General features: G+C 41.5%; 1 protein-coding gene and 1 long non-coding RNA gene across 14 annotated transcripts in view; one reads left to right on the top strand and one right to left on the bottom strand.

The window, feature by feature from the left end:
• The window catches only part of OSBPL6 (oxysterol binding protein like 6), a 91,881-nt gene extending 73,163 nt beyond the window's left edge, over positions 1–18,718 (bottom strand). For 4 of the 13 annotated variants that reach the window (XM_031601366.2, XM_031601369.2, XM_090144098.1 and 1 more), the window contains exons 1-2: positions 7,379–7,523; positions 5,573–5,642 (exon numbers count right to left, since the gene is read on the bottom strand). The gene's annotated coding sequence lies outside the window, so the exon portion shown is untranslated. Of the gene's footprint in view, positions 1–3,280; positions 3,586–5,572; positions 5,643–7,378; positions 7,525–7,576; positions 7,711–18,667 lie in introns of those variants that run through there. The other 9 variants (XM_090144096.1, XM_090144094.1, XM_090144095.1 and 6 more) reach the window with 9 other exon arrangements.
• On the top strand, positions 7,563–11,105 carry LOC149917266 (uncharacterized). The gene is made up of 3 exons (XR_016468309.1): positions 7,563–7,703; positions 8,023–8,195; positions 9,849–11,105. It is a non-coding gene; the product is annotated as an uncharacterized LOC149917266 (long non-coding RNA).
• Positions 18,719–18,720: the final 2 nt, after the last annotated feature.

Here is an 18,720-nt window from a genome sequence, read left to right as displayed (position 1 = left end):
CACATTCCTCCAGATAGCTGCGGCCGAAGAGCGGTTTGTTTTGATCAGCTTTCAACATGGGAACACTGCCAGAGATGCTAAAGTATGAAATAAATAAATTTGCCATGCCCTCCACAAGCATTTCTTAGCACAGAACATGGTTTCCACAGCCAGATGAAGGAAAACAGAACAAAGAAAAACAGAACATATAGCTTATCACTGAACACCTGGGGTGGCATTGAGAAATAAAACTTCCTTGTTGTGAGATGCTGCTCCTTTTCTAGAGAGCACAGAAGCCTAGTTGGCATCAGTCACAGCTTAAATAGTTTAGGATTACCGTGCTTTAAATCTCTTCAACTGTTGTAATATTTTAGATTAATTCTGAAATGACTTCAATTCCTTAAACACACAGGCATTGCGAAGCATGTTGAATTACATGGAAAGGTTTGAGGGTTAGTCAGCTTGACTAATTCTAATTCTCATATTCTGATCTGAAGCCTACTCTAATAATCCAGAAATCACATTTAGCAAAATACATAGCCAGCATTGTATTAATTACAGGCAGAAGCCATCCATGCCATTATGAGTTCAGTCACACAGCAATACTTATGGTGACCAGGGCAGGTATACTTTTCTTCCTCAAACTGCAAGGTGCAGCTAGTTTAAAACATAAAAATTAAAAATAATAAAACACCTTACTTTTTTTTTTTTTTTTTTTTTTAATACTTTGCATTGCATGTCACTCTGAATCACATTGAGCAAACTGACCACTGGTGTCATGCATAAGGTACACTGCCAGCCATAGAGGTGACAGAGAAGCCTGCTCAGTGGACCATCATATGTTTTATAACTAGTCGCCCACAGTGTATCTGCAAATACAGGTCACAGTCAGGGAGAAGCTAGAGAATTTTTCTTCTTCCTCCAGAGAGTTGGTTATTTTTGCTTGCGATTTTGTCACCCAAAATCATGATACCAGGTGGCAGCTATTGCCTGGCCATAGTTACCAGGAGTTACAGACACAGTTGTCAAGTGTACGTGAACTCAGAGAGACGAATTTCATTTAGACAGAAGCAGGGTAAAAAAAAAAAGAAGATTGTATGCATCAGCGACCATTACAATGACAGATACAGAATCTGCATGGCTCCAGAACTAACATTCTAGTACTGGAGGCACACTGACAATTTACATCCAAACTCGCCCTCTGAATAACCTACATCTCCATTTTATATCACTCCTATTCTGTTTTCAGCAACTACATTCTGCAACTCTGTTCTCCAGAAACATATTAAAACCAAGAAACATGGAGACATAGTTACTTTCCAGAGGGGCACGTCATGCTCATGTTGGAGTCAGAGTGACCCCAAGATGACTTAACACCAACTGCCAGTTTCAGATCTCAACAAGCTGTTTTCTTCTCAGCCTTTTTTCTTTTAACTAGGTATCCTTCCCTCTGACCATCATCTTCCCTCCCATCTGATCTGCACCACTCTGAAAGAATCAGAATTTGTCACTAAGCTAACCATTCCAGCTTCGTATTTTTGAGCTGAAAGCCCTTTTATCTGGGATATTTGTTACTGTTTCTATAGTTCTACACCAGTGACCTTGTCCTTCCAGTTTTCCCAGGTCAACTACTACCAGATGACAAAACAACTAACCGGTACTTGAAATAAAAAGAAAGAAAATAAGTAGCACCCCACTACTTTCCTAAAGGCTTCCTACCAGAGAAAGTAAATTGAAGAAACATTTATCTTGTGACCAAAGCCTTAAAGATGAGAACTGAGAAGATGAGCCACTGTCTATCTTGATTTCCTTCCTCTCAATTTCTCAACTAACAGTGCCAACAATTTCCAGAAAACAAGGAACTTCATTTTGAAAAACAGGATGGGAAAAAGGAGTAAAAAGTTACTTTCCTGAAGACCACCACAAGTGTTTCAGGCATCAAAATCCTCATATAGTAGAGCGTGGTCAAGAGGCTACCTGTGGTCTCACTGCACAAACAGGGCTAACCACACAGAGGAGGGAGGCCGCAAGGCAAGAGGTGGAACTGGAAGCAGAATCACCAGCTTGAAATCATTCCTGTGAGATTGTTCACAGAAACTTCTCTCGACCCAAATTCTTTTTAGCATTATCTCACCCATGCTGGGTTTGTGACAGCAGAATAGGCTGCAAGAATAGAAACAATACTCTGAAGATCTAGGCTTGCAAGGAAAACTCCAGAAGGGAGGGATTACTGCTCAGTAGCACATAATCTAGCCTTGCTTTATTAAGCAGGAAGGGTGCAATAGGTGGCCACAAACAACTGTTTTAGCTTGTCCATCCTATGAAACACACCCAAAACCATCACCAGGGACCCAGTGAAACATGACATTCATTCCCAGCAGCTTGATGTGTCCGTGTCCTCACTAGTAGCCTGGGCCTCCCATTCCACCTCCAGTTCTGCCTAAGTGCCAAAGGTATGTACATGTCCTGTGTCTGTTTTCCCCCCAACCACTGTTCAAGTTTTAGTTATTTACTGCTTTCTTATTTAGTTGTTAGCATGAGCCATCAAAGGGAGCTCAAACTCCATAGTCCACATCTCAGGCCAACTAGCAGTCATCACCAGTTTCTGCAACTCTTTGGTCTCTCACCCCAAATGTGTTATGGAAAGTGTGAAGTTAGCAACAACTACAGAGCAAAGTTCTATTGATTCTTCATTTTCTAACTCAGCTAGGACTAATCAGGTCAGCAACAGCTGGGCAGATGAAGCCATGGTCTCCTCACACTGGGTGAGCAGCCTTCACAAAATAGCACAGGTTTCATCAGACCTTTCCTTCAAGGCAGCCTGAGCTTATTTTATCACTTAATGAAAACTTTTCAGTTCATCACCTGAAAAACAACGTTGCAGACTAAGACTAGGTATCTGTAAGATGATTTAAAGATCATTCTCACACACCCTTACTTTGGGTTTAGTAACTTCCACAGCAAAGCAGTCCTAAGACTGTGACTGACTGTACTACCAAAAAGGATCTAATACATCATTTTAACATATTTAAATCATGCATAAACATAACTCCGTAACTCAGCTGGAATCAGCAAGTCATATAGAAAAACTCTGAGGCAACAGAACAGCATTTATATTAGAAGAAATGGCATTTTAGAGCATAATATCTTACACAGATAAATTAATGCAACCTTCTTTACAGCTCAAGTAAACAAAAACAATCAGAAAGATCAATGCAGTGAAATGGTGATACAGGAGCTTAACAGCAAAGGGACAAGAGCACATGGAATGGTATTACAAAGGAAAAGGCAAGGTGCTCACCCATCTGTGAAGATCTAGGCTCGCAAGGAAAACTCCAGAAGGGAAGGATTACCAACCAAATATCTTTCCCCAGGGGCAGTTAGTCCTTAAATGAGGTCTAAGAGAGGTGCAGCCAGGCTCCACCCCTTCTGGTCACACAGCTGAATTGCCTTCACCTGTGCTCCCAGGGCTGACCGGGTCATTTCCCCAGGTGCTCCATCAATGCTTCAGGCAGTGACTCAGCAGTTATCATACACCAATGAATCCATTTTTTCTTCAAGAGAAGTGCTCTCCACTAGTATTAAAATTTATTTGCCTTTGAGGAACTCAGGAAAAAAAAAAAAAAAAAACAATAAGGAAATTATTTAACTTTGTTTCAAAACACCACTGTTCTCTCTGCTATACTGAAGCATTTCAAAGAATCAAAAGCTCATCTAATCTTTAAGCTATTACAACTGTAATACAGTTCCCGGGCAGTGGTCGCAGCACCAAGCCACTGGAGTTAAACAAGTATTTGGAAAATGTTCTTAGACACAAGGTCTGACTCTTGTGTGGTTCTGTATGGAGCCAGGATGATCTTTGGCCCTTCTCGCTTAGGACATTCTGCAATTCTGTGGTTCCAGACCCCTCTCCTTCCACTCCTTTTTAAACTCCAGTGTTCAGCAGTTGTCAGTAGTATTTCTCTATTATTCATTTTTTTCCCTAACTTACTATTTTAACTAGTATATTCCACCCAGAATTTTCCTTAAAGAACACTAGTTTGACTGCCTGTACATCATGACCCTCATGTTCTTTTCCCATCTTCCATATCCCACACTTTAGCTGACTTCCCTTTGACCAGCTTATCAGCTGCCATCACTGAAAAGCTCTTCAGAAGGGAACAGCCCTAAAAGAGGGATGTGCTACAAACACCATTCACCAGGACACACACAGCCGTTCAAAGAAAGCTCCTGCTGCCTACATGTATATGTCCTGACATATAGGAAACAGCTGAAAGCTGTAGTTTTGTATTTACAGCTTGGAAAACATAGGTATGAAGGCAGTAAAATTAATTGCAAGCATATATAAGTAACACCAACACTTATATTGTGTGTGCTACAATATTTTTGTATTTTTAATATTTCATAGTATTTTAACCAAATTCAGCTAACTTCAGCTGTCATCTCATTTCACCACTTCCTCCCCATTACCGCTCACAGTTGGAGTTTCCCCATCACAAAAACATACTCAGAATCTGCCAAAAACACAACACCCTTCACGTGGCCTGAGTATATTTACTCTCATTTGAACACAATACCTGCTGCTACCTCCTCTGACATCTCGAACTTTGATGTTGCAAATTTAACCAAAAAGTTAAAAATAAAAAGAACAAAACCCAAAGTAAGCATTTGCTTAAGTATTCCAGTGGGAGGGATTTTTTAAATCTCATTAAAACCCAGCTTAAAAAAGAAACACAACCCTGGAGAAAATTCTTGGAGAAATTCCTTTTAAAAAAGTGCAATTGCCCAGAGTAACATTTCCCATGAAAATTATCTACAGAAACTGCTGCCTTTTCCCATGCCAGACATCATCAAAAGCTTCAAAAACTGCATGCATTTAGTTACTGGGAGAAAAAAAGAAAAAACAAAACAAAACAAAACTGGGAGGCCTTCTTTTTATCATCAAGCACACCAAAAAACCTTTGGGAAGCATTTGAATAGGTCTGTGTTTAAAAAGAAATACATTAGAAAAGATGGAGTAAATGGACAATGTTTTGCTACACCGTGTGTATGGCTTAAGGGTTAACTAAATCATTAGGACAGGCTGCTGAAGGTATGCACACACACATGAACACAGACACACATCCCTTTGGCAGCTCCTGTTATCTCCCCCTGCCATGCTGGGAGTGGTGACAGCAGATTTGCCAGGGGATACAGGAGGATGGGCCTGGTGGTCAGCATCCCCTGGGAAATACAGCTCTCCTGGGACAAAACCACATCATACCAGAAACCTAAGTTCTTGAAAATCTAAATAAATATATGAAGAAAAACAAACAAATAAACAACAACAATATAGAGAAAACCCATGCAAATACTGCATGCATTGGGCATACAACAACAAAGACAATCACTTCTGTCACACCAGGAAACCTAGAGGCACTATACTGCAGGAAGTGAGGCACCAAGGGGCAGACACACGCATGCAGAAGAACTGAAGGAAAATGAAGTGGAAAAGTGAATGTCCTCTGACTTCATCTCAGACCTGGGCAGAAGGAAGAAGAGACATCTCCAGCAGAACATGCAGGAAAGTAAGAGGATAGGGCTGACCCTTTACCTTCCCATGGCCATGGTGTCTTTGCAGAAAGGTCCAAAGGGGCTCCTCAGTCACACTGTAACTTTAACACCTGCAAGCAAAATTACACTGGTATCAGCTGGATAAACAATTCATCCAAACAAACACACATGCACTTAGTATGGCCCTTCTACAGCTGCATTTGAAAAGAACCATTCCTTTCTACAAATGCAACCAATGCTTTCTTATCCCTGCATGGAACTGAAGCAAAACAAACATGAGAAAAGCAGCAATAGAAACTTGGAGCATCCCTGACATGCGTATACAGGGTACAAATGGGCAAAGAACACAAAGGGCCAGTGACAAAAAACACTGCTGACAACAGCCCTACACTGCAGTTCACCAGCCCTGTGAAAGAGCACACAGGAGCCCTGCAAGAGATGGAACACATTGGCATGAGGAACTACAGCAGCACGGAAGGTACCTCTTCAAATATAAATCTCTTTAGAGTATGTTAAATAGTAAACATTTAGGTTGTACATATTGCTTAATTTATCTTCACTGGAGAGAAAAGAGACAGCAGTCTTTCTCTTCTGTAAACTTTTTAAACTAAAGTGAAAGAAAGACCCATGCGTTACGTGTACACAAAAATAAATGTCCTGTTAAGCTTGTCACCAGTACCACCATGTCTGCTTAGCTGCTAAGGTCAAGGTCATGTCATCCATACCAAGATGAAAACGGTTTAATTAGAGAACCCACAGCACTATAGACAAAGGCTGGTCATTAGAAGAAAGCTAATATAAACCAAGCACAATTATGCTGCATGGAAACCATCAGATATTTGATGAGATGTTAATCTTTAAGCTGGTATCGTTCTGCAAGCTAATCATCCAGAGAATAGAAAATCTGTTAAGAATGCAATTAAATGTACTAGTTCCATTAAAATTGAGCTGATATAGTTAATTGTTCCCCTGAAATAGCTAATTCCTCACACCTTCGCTGGAGAGCTCTTTCATCAACTCTGTGAGGCTCTATTTAAGGGACCTCGTCACTCAGCCCCGTGCCGGGACTGTGTGCTCCGATGTCACCCCCCACAAGGTGTGCTGCAGATCGGCCCGACCTTGGGCTCCCGCCCGGCCCTGAGGAGCACAGCGAGCCCTTTTGGTGGCCGTGCCGTTGGTACCGCATCTGCATTGACGGGCTTCGGGGAGAGCGGCAACATCGTGGTCTTGCAACACGCCAAAGCAGCTATAAAATACAACCAAATGACGGGCCAATGGCAAAGCCACGTCAGATGGTCGTTGTGAGCATCAGCACTTCTGGGAAACGCATGACTGCTAAACCAGCGCTATAATGAATCTGTGCGGATTCAAAAAGCTCGCAAGGGTTTTGCAGCACTGCTAGGAGTTAGGAATAGCAGGCCATTCCTGCTTTTTTTGAGAGAGGCAGAGACCGCAAGCACAAAGGTACCCCGAGAGCGCATCAACTTCGCCATACGGCCCCGCTACGCACCGCGGCGGAGCAGAGTTTACCGGGGCATTTCCAGCCGCACCGCGCTGGAGACAACAGAGCCGCACACGGGGGAGCGGGGCCGGGTCGCTCCGCGGCACCGCTTCACGGATTACATAACCGCGGCCGCTCCGGATGCTCCAGTTTCGCCCCGGTCCGTGCCGCCCGCAGCTCCCGCTGCCTCACCCAAACCCGGCTCCCGCTCTGGGCCCGCCGCCGCGCCCCGGCTCTCTCCCACCCCTCCGCCCGTTCGGACGGCTCTCTCCGGGCCCGGCACGGCCGAGCCCCGATGCCCGCAGCGCGCCGCGGTCTGCCCCCGCCCCGCCGCTCGGCACCCACCTCCTCGTCGGCATCCGCGGCGCATCCCCGCTGCGGCCCGGCCGGCTGCACCCCGCCGTTCCCGCTGCCTCGCTCCCTCCCGCCCGCCGCAGCTCCCCGCCCGTCTGACGGAGGGGGCGGGCAGCCGCGCCGCCGCCGCAGCCCCGCCGCGCCGTCCCCCGCCCCCGCCCGCCGCCAAGGTGCCCTCCTCGCACCCACCTACCGCGGGGACGAGGGGCCCGGCAGGAGAGGATGGGAGGCCTCGGGGAACGGCGCGGAGCGAATCGCGGAGTCACGAAGCGGGGCTGCGGCGGGCAGCGAGCATCGGGGCTGCGGCCGCGGTCAGGTCTGCGTTGGGATGTAAAGAACGTGGGCAGCCGCGGGACGCGGTGACGCGAGGGGCAGCGCGGGGCCGGCGCCGGGAAGGGGTCAGAGCGACGGGGACGGGACGGGACGGAGGTCCGCCCGCACCGGTGTGGCTGCGCTCCGGTGAGCGCCGTGCCCAGCCCCGCGCTGCCGCTCCGCCCTAGCGCTGCTCTTTGTCCTCCGATAATGGGAGGTTGGGGGGGGGGAACGCGCCAGGTGCTCTCGCAAACCGCGAGACGTTGCTCCCTGGGTTTATATTAGCTTGCCTTTCCTTTATTTCTTTTTTTCCCTTCCTGCAGATCCACCGTTACAGCCCTCGTGACAGCCGTGACTCCCCCGTCCCACCTCGGTGGGCAGGAAGCCAGGCTGCTCACGCACAGCTCAGCTGAGAGCCACAGGTCGCCTCGACGGGCCGGGATGCGTGTGTATTCATGAAAAGAGATCAAAAGACCTGGCGATGGAAATGCTGGTGGTAACTTCAGTCATACTAGTGTAAAACATATGTCATAGTCCATAGAAAGTGTAGTGAAAAAACTTACCGGGTTCAAGCAACGCAATTACTGGGCCTAGACCATTCCTTTAAGTGAGGTAAACAGGCTCTATGATGATGCTTTAGCTTTTCCCTCATTTCTTGAACTAGAGATCCCAGACTCAGTATCACTGTGTACAGCAAAGGACCATACTGGGGACTGTGTCAGACAAAGTCCTGGCTCTTTTCCTATTGGAGCTGAGACAGCCAGAGCAATTCCTCTTGACACAGTCTCCTTAGTCCAGCAGAAGCTTCCCAAACGAAAAAATGTATGTAATGGTCATTGCCACAGCTGATGCTGAGAGGGAGACATCAAAGTAAGCGTAGTATAAAAACACAGATTAAGAAAAATCTCATACTTATTTAAAGCTTAATATCAGAAGTTTAATTTTCTCTCCTCTATGAAATAAATAATAGGGCAGGGAGATAAAGGACACAGCTCTTAATCATCCCTTAAGGACAGCATTCCACACCACCACTAATTTCAGTTAAGTGGCCACTCACCATTACCAACCTGAGAAAGAAAACCAAGGACTAAATGTGTATTTAGTAATTATCTGCCATGTTTCAAACAACTTTTGTGTTCTATAACGATCTCAACGTTAAACTCTTAAGTGGGTATCCTATAGAATTGTGTTTTTTCCTAACTTGCCAATACTTAAAATGTGTAGAAAAGCACATAAAATGTTTCTTTCAAATTATAATTCTTAACCGTACATAATAATCTGAAGCATTCCTTCTAACAGAAGGCTGTAAAACAGTTTTCTACTTTCTCCTGTCGTAGCAGTAGTGTCGTTTCTCCACTGCTGCTTGTTGTTAGTATTGGTGCGTGCATTTGGGACACCACAATGCTCCATTCTGAGTAGCAAACCAGGTAAACCTCCAGTTTCTCTCTCATATTCTGACTACCAAACACATCATTGACTATCTTCGAGTGCTCCATTGGACTGAATTATTTAGAATACTTCTAACTGAAAAGTGTTGCACCTAAATAGCCTAAAATTCCTTCTATAAGGACCAAAAATCTCTGAATTTTTCCCGTGATACAAAACTACTCATTGTAAGAGCCAAAGCGAAGACGTGAGTAGCTGTAAAAGGACCTCACAATAGTGAGCAAGTGGGCAGACAGACAGCAGAAGAATTCTATGGCCATAACAGCAAACTAAAGTAAATAGCAATGAAAACAACCCTTACTAAACATGCATAATAATGGACTCTAAATTAACCTTTTTCATTGGGAGCTGTTGTGAATAGCTTTCTGCAAACATTAGCTTGCTGCTCAGCCTTAGATGGGAAGGCAAACAATGTTAGGAATTACTCCAGAAGCAATTGAGAACAAAGTAGAATAGCTCATTACATTGTTGTGTAAATCTCTTGTGTACTTGAGTACTGTGTATGGTTCTGGCTCCTTCATATGGAAATGGAGAACAAGAAAACCTACGGAGCTAAAGGAATAGTCAGGGGTATGGAATTCCATCCATGTGAGGAGAATCCCAACTGTGAAACAGAGAAGGGATTGCCTTCAGATCCATACAGTCATGAATGAGATGTAGGAACCCGAGAGGAAACAACCGCGTGCCATTTTTCATTCTACAGGTCCTGAGGGAGACACAGCTAATGATCAGGCAGCAGGTTTAAGACAACGGCTGCAAAGAACTTTGCTGTATAAAGTGTTATTAAATTGCTTGGCTTGCTGTGACACAGCACTACGGAACTGAAGGCACAGATGTTTCTTAAACAGGGATTACATGAAGGAACAAACAATAAATTCAGCTATTAAGCACAGTTTCATTTTCAGTGCCTACCTATTGCTTGCTAAAGCTGTAAGAAGGGACACTCTTCACCTGCCTTGTTCCAATGCTCCCCTGATCATCATATGGTTGATTCTTATCTTCCTGCTCAGTTAGGTATGAGAAAGAAAGGACAAAGAGATTTCTAGGTATGGAAACATACATCTGTCTTTTCCCATGTCCTGAGAGAGAGAGAGATCAGAATAGTTCCTTATCTTCCTGTTGAGAGTTCTTCCATGCCCCTGAAGAGAATGCTTTCCCAGTGTTTCTCTAGTGATTAGCCCGATTGAGTAATGACAATCTATATGCATCAGCCATCCACATCAACACTACTTTTTCTCCCCTTTACTTCTGTAATGGGGAGAAAAAATCCTGAAGTGTAATAAACAGCAAACATGCATAGAATATATTGAAAATACTTTCCACTTCCATAGATCACAAGAATAAAATTCCCTGGACATCCTGGAGGAGAAAGGGATAGTAAATTTCTTCTTATTTAAGAAATAGGAAAGTAAAGCAGAAACACACAAAGATGCTTTAAAAACTAGCAGCAGGTAGAAGTCCTGTGTAGACAACCAGTTTCTAAGAACCGTGTTAGAGATGCCCTTATTAAAAACAAGAAACTGGAAGTCTGACAAGCAAATCTGAAATAAAGTTTGGCAGAACTCCAAGAATCCTTGAAGACAAACATATGATAAATCAACCAGAGTGGTTACATCTCATATAAACAAAGTCTGTATGGCTGGTACTCTGTACAGCTAGTTATCTCCACTCAGAAAAGAGCTTGTTTCATACCTTATTTCATCAATAGATAGTAATGCCAAGGCCTCATGTTCAGCAGAAGTTATGATTCCTTTTACTGTTTAGACTGTGAAACTGAAGTAGTATGAACTTGCTAAAAATATATATGTGAAGACTTCTGATGCTTTCTATATATACACATAAATAAAATTAAGTGGGCACTATGTAGTACAACTGAAATCGTATTGACAGCAGAAGATAGCTCAGGAATATTTTTAAAATATCCAATTGATATAACTTCTATTATAAAATGGTAAGAAACACTTCTAAGACACATGTATGCTTTTAGAAGACTATGGACATTATTAAAAGTTGAAAAAAGTCAGCAGTTCAAGACAGAGTACATGCTTTCATATGCCATCGCCTTTGATTTCGTTTCACTGATTAAATATAACCACTCTGCTCCTGCTGTCCTTATATGGAACAGACATGTTAGGAGGGGGATTTAGTGTGCCCAGGATGAGGACAATCAAAGATCGGATACTTAAAATAACTTTCAGCTTTCTTTCAATTTTGTCTGTTAAGTTGCTTATCATTTCACTTATGGAAAATATTTCCAGTATGTATTTGCATTTCCAAATAGAGTTTTTATGTCCAAGTGACTACATATGCTCTGTTAATATTGTACTGGATTTCTTAAAGTGACAACCCAAAATGTTACTAATTAGCAGCTTCAGAAAGCAGAACTCTGTCAGATCGGTTGGAAGAATGCCCAGGATATCTTCTTTACCCTCATGATCAGGATTTGTAAACACTTTCTCTAATTACAGAGCAGATCAGGTCAGCAATTAACTCTTTTAGTCTTAGCAAGGCCCTGCAAATGTTCTGTATTAACAAAGTGTTTCTCCTGTGCTGTTGCACCCTGTAGTTGAATATTTCCCTACAGATGGTACTACCTCCGTTTGTCAGCAGGCAAAGTGCATGTATCCTGAACCTTGCATTGTTTAGGTTTGTTTTAAAGACTCAGAAAACTTGCTACAAGAGAAAAGCACAGCAAGTTTGCAAATCAACAGGAGACCATTCATCCCAAAGCGATCTCCTGGGAAAGTTATCACTTGCAGTGATTTAGTGGCATCACAGCTTAAAGCACTGTTTCCATATTTCACCCTATCTATTTCCTGTCTTCTGCTGAATGCTTACCAATTCCTAGACCACCGTTCTGAGAACCTGCCCTAAGGTCTCTTGAAATTGCTGCCGTATGTAAATGCTTCTTACCTTTTCTGGTGTGCCAAGGAGAGCAGCTTCTCCCAAGAAGCCTGGGGGTCATTATGCCTAGCTGGAACTAGCAAGTTAATTGCAAAGTGAAACTCAGAGATTTCTGCCCAAGATCAAGTTTGCAGACTTGCAAGAATAAATTGAGATAAAAGAAGTATGAGTAGTCTGGTGCTTATCACTAAAAGAGATAACAATCACCTTACTATTTAGCTCTAACTTCATTGCAGGACAATTTACCTAAGTACAAAACAAGCCACCTATGAAAACAATCACTAGCTCATTCACTGTTCCAAATTTCCCTGTTAACGTTATTTTTTTTTTAATTTTTGTTCACATCGAATAAGTTTTAAATGAGAATTTTCTCGTGGCTGAATTTGACTTTGAGATCATACATACAGATTTTTGGTATAACATATCAGGATGCTACACTGGGTTTGTATGCCAGTATGTTCCTGCATCCTCTGTTTAACATTTCAGAGGGCAATTATACCAACAATTAGCAAGAACCACATCAAAACAGCATGGTCACCAATCACATAAACATTTAATTGATACAGCAATCACCTGTAATCCAATTAGTGTGGTTACTTACAGTCCACATCCTAAGTGCCAAATAGTTGTACTTCAGCACTGTTACTCACAGTGGATGTTAGCTTAATAACTTCCAACCTCCTTCCCACCCAATTTTGACTGACAAGCTACTCAGAAAATCCCATCCATAACCACCGTTTGTTCTGAAGCTTTGTTCATTGGGCTAAAAGCCTTTTTATGTAACAAGAATAGAGCAGTTCCCCTTCATTCACAGTAACATGGGCTTACAGAAACTAGTATTCAAATTTTCAATTTTACCATTTAAAAAATAAGAAATGCACAGTAGGGTGTTTTTTTTTTAATAGGCTATCTTCATTACACACTATGTATTTTGATGGTTTTCTGCTTGATATTTAATGAACTGCCCACAATTTAACACAAATTTAGTTTTTCCATTTTTTAAAATTATCTTATTAGCTAGCCAGTGGGTCTAAAATTTGCCATTCCTTTAGAACATTCATTGAATTATTTCCATTAATATTTTTTCCCTCACCGATACGGCAATCATAAAAAGTCTCCATGTGTAGGAGCAGCATTTAGCAGAATTTGACAGCTCCATGGCAGCAAAAATGCAATATATGCTATGCCATGTAGATTCTTAATGCTCTGTATGAATTTACGGCATCTCAGGTTTGGTTTATTTTTTTCCTTCATCTCCACCAACAGTGTAAAGCACCTGCTTCCACATTACATGAAACAGTTACAGAGAAGTTCTCTGGTCCATGCTAATACATATAAATTGTATAAGACTTTTCCTTCCTGTAGCTGTTTCCATTCAAGAGTAACCCAAAAGTGTCATGTGTAGGTGGTGTGGCTGTGTTTCTGAACTGTGGGATACATAGATCTTACAGTACTGAAGAGTTATTTTAAAGCTGTGATTTATGGTGTTTATAAAGGCACTAAGGCCATGAAGGCCAACACCCATCCAAGCAGCTGCTTCTCACTGCTTCCGTAAAGTATTTTTAACCAGGCAGAGAGCAAAGCTGAGAAGTGCTCTGTGTTACATAGAGCAGCATGTCACTCTTAACTTGGAATCACCAACACAGAGCTGCCTCATTTCATCTTCTATGGCTTCAGCTGCCAAAGCTGCAAGCACCTGTAACTTAGAAGCACAGAGAAGCACGAGGTTTGCCCTATGAGGCCTGATTCACTCTGTAGGTCGAGCTGAGTTTGCTGTATTTGTTCCTGCCAAAAGCACAAACTGTGGATGAGGTGCCTGATGCAAAGTTGTGCTTTAAGTTGTTCAGTGATCTCGAGGCAACTGCAGCTATGGGCTGGGCTGTCAGTGCCAGGAGAAGCAACAGAAGCACCATGCAGCTGAGGAACAAAGAAGTTACCCAAGACAGAATTGCTCAGAGAGCACACATCTTTGAATAACAGATATGGCTTTAAATATAATCTTGGTGCAATAATATTAAGAATTGTGCTTTTGAGAAGTACATGGCACGCCATACAGTGAGCACTGTATATTTTAAAAGTCATGCTGTATGTTTTAAAAGAAAGGATAAGACAACACTGAACATGTTGCAGAGAAACTTACAAGGTTCTGTGGTTCTTCATGAAGTTATCTATCCACCAAAAGGCTCAAAATCCCTGTGCTCAACATCAGGGAGCAATTGGATTCCAGATCACCATAGTTCTCTCCATCTTTTCTCCCTTAATATTTGTTTTTTGTATTCACCTGTTTTCGCAATATGAGAATTGATTTTCCCTAGGAAGCCCCGCCATGCTTTACCTCTTTAATTAGGACTGTTTTCAATTTTCTTGCCTCAAAACCAGATTTTTTTTTTTTTTTTTAGTATAGCTTCCCTTCCCCCTCTCCCCTCAATATTTTGTCTTTCTTCTGATTCTCTTCCTTGTTCTTCCTCATTCCCTCACTCAAATTGTTACTGAGAAATTTCTAAGAAATGACAAAATATTAAGAAATGAGCGAAAGAGGTGTTCTTGGGTGTCTACTAGAAAATTTTCCTACTTGCACTATCAGGCTAACTACACAAAAGTATGGCAAGGCTCTGGAACAGGAAGTTAAAGTGATCAAATACACAGATGGAACTCATGCAAGTGAAAATAGATTATTTGTATTTCAAAAATAAGTGGCTGTGAAAAAAAGATTTAAAAAGTAAACAGGAAGAAGATGAACTGGGATTCTGTCTTCTCAATTAGAATGCCAGAAAAGGGTTTTGAATCGTGTTAAAAATTGAGAATTACCTGAAGGTATTTCAACCTATCAAAACAGAAAACAGTCCCTTTCTTTACAAAATTCTATATTTTAGTTGGTTATCTTAAAAGGGAGTAAAAGAATTTCAATAGTATTATCAATTTTAAGTTGCATCCTATGTATGTTAGGTACATCCAGGAGACCAGTGACCTCTGCTGGAAAAGGGGGGTGAATTACCAAGCAAGGCTGTAGACTGTGCCTTTGCTATACCCTTCAGTCAACTTGGTACAGTTAGCCTTCCATTCACTTATTTTTTTCTTCAGTTTGTTTTGCAGACATTTTATCAATATAACTGCAACTCAAATGTGATATTCCATGAGGAACTTCAGCAGGGTCTCTGACAAAGCATTTAACAAAGTTTAGAGAAGTGGTATGCTGAGAACATGCAATGCTCTCAAACTGGACATAACCACATGCTTTTTTCATCTTCAGCTGCTTCCATTTCCACAGTTCTTTTTCCTTTTGCCTCTTATATACTGACATAATCTGGCACTGCAGACATTAGATGGTATTCTCCACACACAGAGCAGAAATAATGACTGAATACCTTGGGTCAAAAAATGGACCATTAACAGGAAGAGAAGGAGCAAGCAAGTGAAAGCCAATTCCACTCTGCACTGCAAGCCTGGGCTCTGCTCCCACTTTAGGTACTCCAGTAGCACCCTGTTAGCACCAAAGAACAAGGTCTCAGGTAGGAGATCCAGTGGAGGGAACTAATTGCAATCAGACTGTCAAAACACAGCTCTTGAGAACGGCCTTGTTTCACTTAATGATCAGATATACTTTAATGTAGACTCTGTGGCAACATAAACAAGTTATTATCTTTCTACAGCTACACAAGCAGAAGGCACTCCTGCAGACCACGCAGGTAAGATTCAGTAAATGGACAAAATTTCTAGTGGACATCGTTTAGCATAATTTATGAAAAGTATTATTTCAGAAGGAAAATGAGATAATCTTCTGCTCTTAAATGCCAGCAGAAGCTACAGCTGATGAACACAGCTGAAATTGAAGTCATTTACAGATAAGCATGCAAAATTCTACTTACCAGCATTACCGTGCTATTACTGCAAAACAGCACAAAAAATTATGCAGTTCTTGCCAATTCACTAACCACCAGCAAAAGCAATATAGATTATACAGTTGGTTCCCCCCCCCCCCAATAACTAATGCTTATGCTCTCAGCAGACAAAATTATCATTTTCTAATGAAAAGGCCTGGAAAAGCAGTGTGACAGCTACTTAGTGGCAGTGCTACAAAACAGCTTAAACAGGAAATAATGAATATCATATTCAACCAGAAGTGCTGGCTGACTTTAAAACAGCAGAATGTATTTACACAAACTGGCATTTATCTGGAGAAGATCAGTATATCTACACTTTCAGAAAATACACTAAACTCTTAAGGAAAGAGTCAGTTTTGGTTGTAAGAATACTTTAAGAACTGTTAGCAGAACACTACAGATGAGTTCATTTTAGTCACCTAATAGACTGATGCAACAACATCCCAAAAGAAAAAATACCGTCTGCTTGCAGTTACTTCTTATGGCATCCTGAAGTCTCAGTATGGAAAATGGGGCAATTTCTTCCTTCCCAGTACCTGCCCAAAACCATTTGGAGCAAGACCTGACCAAACAGCCTGAAGTAGGACTACAGATGTCCCAGATTTTGATCTCCCAGTGCAGAGACACGTAATAAGTGTAACAGGACAGAGAAGGATAGGAAAATAGCAACGTTGCTTTAACTTGTAAAGAGTCTTTTCCCTTCCCTTTGGGCTGAAGGCTCTGGCAAGTAGCTGTTCGGATTATTTGAACAGTTGATTCTTCTTTCACATCTTGGATGGACAAGGTCAGATAGCTGTCACTTCAGGTTTTTTTTTTTCAGAGCACTTATATTCCTAGAGAACGTTAACATCAACTAAACAAATAGGAACTTCAACGTCACTTTAGACTATAGATCCTGACATAGCAGGGACTCATCAAAAGGGGCAATTAAAGGACAAATTAGCAGGTTTTTTTTTCCCCTCAACTGTCTGTGCAGAGATTCCCATTATTTCACCACAATAAAACGTGCATCTGAATTACACACGCATCACTATACTATGCTTTAAAATATCCTCTCAAATACAACTCTGTTCCAAACTGTCTGCTTTGGGCAAAGAAAAACATTTCTGCATTTTATATCCAAGCTTTCTATTCAGATAACAAAAAAGTGCAAAAGTCTCCTGAACCTAAGGAAAAAGTTTAGTTTCAGTGCCTCTGTAGCATCATGCATAGTTACCTCAAGTTTGTAAAAAATAAAATTAAAATAAGCCATTGGACCTTCTGCACATATACTGCAAAGATTTTTTTGCACTGGCACAGAACATCACCATTTGCTTATTCCTGATGCAAAGATGCACTGCACGATGCACATTCAGCAGCATGCCAGAGCTGCTATACCAACAGGATAGAATGACTTATATTTGCACAGCAGAACTGATGCTTTCCAAAAACACCGCATGCACACATACAGCATGGTTAAGTCTGCAAAGATACTGCTTGACAATTCTGGAGTTTTAGATCTATGACATCCTGGTCAGCACTGTTCCGCCAAGGAAACATAAGAAAGCTCCACACTTACTCAAAAAGAAAAAAAATACAAAACAGCAAAAAAAGCAGGATTTTTCCAGAGGAAGTCCAGAGAAATGGTAGCACCTGTCACAAACAAACAATCTCAGAGTCACAAAGATCCAGTTCTCCAGGTTTAACCATAAAGCAGTTCTGTTCACTATATGAGTTCTGAAGTCTACAAGATATTAAGCAGAAATTTCATACTCTCCTTCAACCATGCTACCCTGATACAATTTAATTCTTTGTGCTGAATGAAACGATTACTCTTGGCAAAAAAAGCTGGTGGTGAGTCATCAAGGACTGCATCATAACACATCAGGGGAAAAGAGAAGAGTAAAACAAGGTTTTTTAGGCAACCTTCCTTCTGCAAGTTAATGTTTGCAGATTTGAACTCTAACATTATTTTAACTTCAGAAATAACACTACATTGTACTTTTTTTAAATACACAGTTTCTGTCACTTAAAATTTAAATTTCTGAACCAATTACAGCAACAGCTCTCATTCTTACCTACTATCTCCAAGGTAAAAAAAAATTGGTACTCTTTATACATATTTTAAAAAGAAAAAATGAAGGTTTAACATGCCTGCATCTTACCTAAGAGAACAACTCACTAAACACTTCAAAATAATGCAGCATGTAAACTATTTTGTACTGTATGTAAATATTATTCTAATTGCATTAATTTTATAGTAAGTCCACTTACATTACACTACTAGAAGGCTAATTTAGAGGAGTTTGTCATTATTATGGCAGTATTTCAAGACAGCTGACTGTGAAGCACCAAATGATAAAGTTGTATGTTTTGAGTAAGCATATTTTTGGTCCTCAGTTCAGTTGGAGATATTTACCGATACCTTAATTCCTCCTTCTCCTTGAACAAAGAAAACAAGAAAAAGAGGGTATCTACCACAGGTAAAAGCATAACCTAAGACACAAAAATATCACTTAAAAGGCACTGTGCTTTTGCACATTGACTATTTGGATTGGGAAAGTCAGGGGCTTGGAGCACCATATGGAAGGCTGGAAAGATTTCTTGTCAAGAATTAGTTGTCTTGGAAAGAATAAGAGGGATTGAGAGGACAGCTAAGAATCTATAAAAGGTAGAACGATGCTAAAACTCAGAGAGCTACGTGAAAACAAATGCCAAATTCTTCCCAGGAACATTAGTCATGAGACTACATTCTCACCTGCCTGTGGGGTGGAGATTTTTTGGAAGGACATCTTTCTGAAGGCGCTCAGA

The sequence above is a fragment of the Phasianus colchicus genome, chromosome 7 (genome assembly GCF_987193195.1).
Source record: "Phasianus colchicus chromosome 7, bPhaCol1.hap1.1, whole genome shotgun sequence".
NCBI lineage: Eukaryota > Metazoa > Chordata > Aves > Galliformes > Phasianidae > Phasianus > Phasianus colchicus.
This window is presented reverse-complemented; position numbering and strand designations above follow the sequence as displayed.